This window comes from Oryctolagus cuniculus, chromosome 2, assembly GCF_051225735.1.
Source record: "Oryctolagus cuniculus isolate XC-2025 breed Fujian yellow rabbit chromosome 2, ASM5122573v1, whole genome shotgun sequence".
In the NCBI taxonomy this organism is placed as follows: domain Eukaryota; kingdom Metazoa; phylum Chordata; class Mammalia; order Lagomorpha; family Leporidae; genus Oryctolagus; species Oryctolagus cuniculus.
The window spans coordinates 58,551,062-58,557,061 of record NC_142868.1 but is presented as its reverse complement, the minus strand read 5'-3'; positions in this window follow the sequence as shown (position 1 = coordinate 58,557,061).

Genomic DNA, 6,000 nt, shown 5'->3' with positions numbered 1-6,000 from the left:
ATAAAAGTTACAGCTCATTTCAGATGGAGTTTCTTCAGGTTCCTTTTCACTTTGATTAGGATTCTAACAAATCACCCTGACCATTGTACCTTCCTGATTTCCGAGATGGCCCTGCTGTTAAAACAGAGGATTCTGTGTTTTTCTTAGCTCTCCTAACACCGATGGCAATGTTGAATATTTTCTGAACCTTTTCTCATGACACCCTTGTTTGCCTGTTTCTATAAAACTCCAAGCCACTTCCCTTAGCTTGAAGACACTCTTCTGAAAAAAATGAATGTTCTTCCTATTGCAACAGCCAGAAGAAAATCATCTCTCATTTTGTCTTTTACACCAACTTCCAGTTTAAGTTTTACTATTTCCTTTTTTTTTTTTTTCTGGACCTTTTGGTGCAACACAGTTAAAAGTAGGAAACACTTTTCCCAATTTTTAGGATTATTAATAAATTAATCTAGACAACTGAGCTAAGAAATGAATTTTACCCATTACCAGAAAAAAATAACTTTGATATTCAGAGTATGTGTGTCTTTAAATTAATGCAAAGACACTGGGGTAAGAATTGCTTTGCATAATGTGAAACAACTATACAACTTATAATTATTTGTAAAAGAAAAAGCATGTGCTTTGCCAAGAGACTCTATATGTCCTGTTTAATTCCAGGGTTAAAAGCTTTACAGTTACCTTCCCTATTGACATTAGACAAGTTACTTACCTGTGGTTACATCTACTTTCTTGTTTTGAAAAGAGGAACAATAATAAGACCTAATGTTGTGAGCATTAAATAAGTTAAATATAGGTAAAGCACACATAACAATGCAAGGCACATCCAACTCAATTGTATCAAGCAAAATACTCAAGCAAGTTATTCTGTTAGGAAACTGAATCTAACTTACCCAAGTTCACAAAGCTAAAAAGTGGCACTATCAAAATCCATACATAGATATTTCTGACTTCAAAGCTCAATCCCTTGTTACATCAGCACCACATAAACTAGCAGAAAAGTTCAAGGAAAAATCAGATAAATGTGATTGTATTAAGAACTCTGACTTATCAAAATGCACCACAGAAAGGACAGTGTAAGGTAGAGAGTGTAACACAAGTAATTACCAAGGATTCAAATTGAGAATATATTAAAAAAAACACTCCAAAAAATCACTAAGAGGCAACGCAAAATAGGCCAGAGAGCAACATGCACTTTATGAAAGAAATCCAAATGAGCAACAAACATATGAAAAATCTAACATTTCAGTAATCACGGAAACACAAATTGTAACCCAAATAAGCTTTCATTTAGACATTTACCAGATGGCAAAAACCAGTCTGCAAACTCAAATGTAAGCTAAGTGTAGAAAGAGAACTCACACTGGGAATAACCACTTTGAGAAAAAGCAGCAGTATGAGTAAAGATGGTGATAGGAATGTCCCAAGACGGAGAAATTCCCTGTCTTGGGTACATATTCCAGGGCAATGATCTTCAGTTAGGAGTAATATGAAACTCTGTATATAGGGATGGACTGTGCTGTGGAGGTCAGCTCTTCTCTCTCATGTACTTTTCAAAATTGAATTGATTGAGAATGGGGCCAGGATTGACAGTCTCTTTCCCATTATTCTCTTCAAAATCAGCCTTCACAAAAGAAAGGCATGTCCCATGCAGAATTACTATGGTGCATTGCTGCAAGCTATAAAACCTTGGGGACAAGAATATTGAAACAATTCTCTGAATAAAGCACCATAAATTATCCCTCCAACATCTCTAATTTCATCAAGTTATAATTACTTAGCAATTATTTATCAAAATGTCTGATACACAATGTTTTGATCAGTTGTACCCTACTAACAATTACAGAGTACTCTAAACCTTAGAACACTGGAGTCACAAAAAATGCTCGAAAGATCAATTTAAACACTGATTTTAAATTACAAACAAAAGTAAGTTTGTACTGTGAAATATTAACATTTACAATATGCCAAAAATTATTTTAACAAAATTAAAGTTTTTAATATTTAGTTTTTCAAAAACCACTAATGCAAGCAAAATTTTTGTTTTGTTAAGTTTAAGCATGTTTTGAAGATCCCTTTCCTAAAGAAACTCTTGGATACTTACACATGGCTACCTGTGCAAAAGTGCTCCCAACAAATGCCAACCAACATATCAGGTAAATAAACTATGCCTATTAGACCTACAATGGATTGCTCTGGATGACAACGAATTACTGTGTAACAATGAAAATAAACCAGTTTCACACAAAATCACAAAAGAATCAAATTTAGTGTTTAGTCAAATCAGCAAGAAATACAAAAGGTCCTATGGTAAAATCCCTTTTATTCATAACCAAACTTAAAACTATATTGCTTAGGAAATCTGTTAAAAATCATATTACACTTTTAAGAACGGCCTCCCCATGACAGGAGCATCCTGTGCCATGTCTTTGGCTACTTCCCTATGGAATTGATATCCCCAGTTCTTGCCATGTGACATGCTTTAGCCAATTAAATGAGTAGACATGAAACTTGTCTCTCTCAGAGGCTCCAAGAGTTTTCATCAGTTCTACTGCTCTTTGCTGTCCTAAAAGGAAGTGTTCTTTGAACCCAGATGGAAAGAAGAGTACATGCTAAATCAACCATAAGCACTCATTGACCCGAGATACATGTGTTTTAAGCCACTAAGATTGCCCTACTATTCATAATGCCAGTGGAATTTAGTGATAGAATGCAACATAGGTGGTAAAAAGTCCATGTAAAGAAGAAAAAAAAAAAAAAAAAAAAAAACATAGAAGTAAAGACAGTTGGGAGTATTGAGTGATCTGGCAGGCTTGGAGCAGTGCTATTATTCCATTTGTGGATTTGAGTAGTGGTTACAGAGGTGCCTGCTTTATAACAACTCAACTCTATGCAAATATCTCATGTACTTTTATTCTTTTATCCAATTGAAACATTAAAAAGGCAACAGATGAAAAATGCATTGATTGTTCTCTGCCTAATCTATTTCAAATATAAATTCCTTCATAGCCTTCTTGCATTGTCAAGCCATTACTACCAAAAGATATTTCGAGTTAACTTTTCAAAGTAAACAACCAATTCAAGGGCTGGCACTTGGCATAGTGATTAAGTTGCCAGTTAGGGTGCCCACATCCCACATCAAAGTATCTGAGTTCCTTTCCCAACTCAGGTTCCTGATTGCAGCTTCCTTTTATTGTCAGTCACAGTCACAGTTCAACGCACAGAGTTACTGATTCCCAGCTCAGCCCTTTGGCCATTGTTAACATGTGGAGAGTGAACCAGCAGGTGGGGGTCACCCTTTGTGTGTGTGAGATAGAGGAGAGAGGAGAGAGAAGAGAGAGGGACTCAAATACAAAAAATAAATTCAACTGTTCTTGAAAAGTTTATTGAGAAACCAGACAAAACACCTGTTTAAAGCAATATTAATTGACCACACTGATTTTCTTGCTTTTTGTTAGTTCAATTCATTTAGCAAATATGTATTGTGTATAAGTTAGTTTCAGGTCACAAGTACTTTGAAGAATGATGTAGGGGTCGATGCTGTAGTACAGTAAATTAAAGCCTCCACCTGTGATGCCAGCATCCCATATGGGCACCAGATCTAGTCTGATTCAGCTCTCTGCTATGTCCTGGGGAAGCAGTGGAAGACTGCCCAGTGCTTGGGCCCCTGCACCCACTTGGGCGACCCAGAAGAAGCTCCTGGCTCTTGGCTTCAGATCTGCGTAGCTCCGGCCGTTGCATCCACTTGGGGAGTAAACCAACAGATGGAAGACCTTTCTCTCTGTGCCTCTCTCTGTAACTCTACCTCTCAAATAAATAAAATCATAAAAAGAAAAAAAATGATGGAAAGGAAATAAAGAGGAGGGAACATGAAGTGCAGAAGTCCCACAACAGGATTCTGCTTGGCAAGTTTGAGGATAAGCAAGGAAGTCAATAGTGATTGTGGTATATGCTATATCATGATGTGCTTTCAGTCAAGCAAATTTTGTTGATGCTCCTTTTATCAAAGCTGTAGGAATCCAGCAGTTTTTGATGGGTCCACGTGTACCTGCACATGACAGTTTTGCTCTCAGTTATCAAATCCACCTGGATTTCTCAAACTCTCAAACCCATCTGGACAACTCTAGATCAAAGTTGTCACAAACATTAAGCAGTATCCAGCAAGAGATCTTTTGTATATCTGAACTGCATTAAATAATAAATGTTACGGGAGAGGAACAGAATTATAGACTAGGTCAAAATCAGAATTAAGTTCTCAGTGGACTACTACTAGGGTGGAAATATTAGACCTATCAGGTAACTGACAAGTGCTTTAAAACCCAATCCTTAAAAGCAAAACCAGAAAACAAAGCCCTAAATCTTTAAATCTAATACTCTCACCTTCTGAAAAGACTTAATGCTTATACACTAGACAAGACACAGAAAAACCACTCACAGTACTCAACTGGTTATTTCTTGTTGAAATACAAGTGGCCAATCAGTATGAGCTGGCACACATGAGCAGAAAGGAACAGACGACTAGCAATGGAAGACAGATTTCTGCTTCCTAGCAAAGTTGCTTCTGAAGAAACGACTACCCGTAAGATTCCCCAGATACTGCTTGCAGAGTAGTGCATATCATTCTCATCTGAGTTGCTGGTGGGTGACACTCCTAGGCCAAGGAAGTGTGTCTTCTCTGCTCCTTTCCTCCAACCCATCAGCCAGCTTTTAGTCAATGGCTGTAAACTCTGAGTCACAGTCACTAGATAACCAGGCACCTGGGTTTTTCAGTCACTTCATATGGAAAGCTGCCTGAATCTCATTGGTCTGTTTCCTTAGGCTACTACAATTTGATGTTACCTATTAACAGCACTTAATGCCATGTAATAGTATTTAATAGGGCTCTCAAATATTGAGCTGAGAGTAACATTCAAATAGTAATCAGTGCATTCTTATAAAATGGCATTTGCAAACGTGCAATAGAAAGTATGATTTCCAATTAACAGTCCCTGGTTGTGTCTGCATACATGAATAGTAAAAGCATTTATGGCATTCTTAAAGCAGCAGTGCAGGCTGCCAAAGCGGAAGAAGCCCAGACTTCTTAAGTACAGCTGGGCAATACCCACAACTTTAGACTTTATGAAGACCCAATCCTCTCTGTGATTGACTATTTCAGATCCTCAGTACATCTCAAGGCCCTCCTCCTTCCCATTCACAGCCTTTAGATTCCTCCCCTGGACCCCTTCATATTCATTTACTGGGAAGGTTTACCACCATTCTGAATTCCCAACAAGCAAAGTGGGGCTTAGGGGCACAGTGGGAGATTTTAGCATAGGCACAGGTTCATTTCGTCTCAAGTATTAATACTACTCATCAGCCCCTCTATTTTTCAATTCCTATATGACTTACTTCCAACCACACTGAAAATATTCCTAAGTGGGGTGTGTATAAACTGCACTTAAGGAAGGGCTTCCAAGCTTCTCCAACCTTGTAGTTTATTGGAATATACAAAGGTACACATATTGATGTTTCCTTTCTGTAGCCATAATCCATTAATCAGGCAAGAGCATACCGAAACCAGAACTCTTGCTTTAACTTTTCATCTGGAAAGAAGTAAAAAAGTATAGGAGTATCCACTTCAGGACTACATAGAAAGTCCAGCATAGGATTCCTCAGGTTGGATCTCTAGCTGACCTTCTATATCATCCTTGACAGAACAAAATCAAGTTAAAAAATATTTTCTATTGTTTTGATGGAGTATTTATTCTGTTTCTCTGAATTCATTGGCAAATGTTCTGAGAATTACTGTTTTGAGACAGAATAAAAATCCCACAATTCAGTAATGTATTGGTCAGGCAGGCAAGCCAGATGTGCAGTAGCAGTAAGCGAACAGAGCCAATGCCCAAGAAGCTGGTAGAGCCTCGGCAAATATACCAGTCCTTCAAACTGAGTCAGCTGAAGCCATTTCTTCCTAAGCTATACATAAAACATTATCTTGAGCTTGTTTTCTTAAAGTTGCGTCTG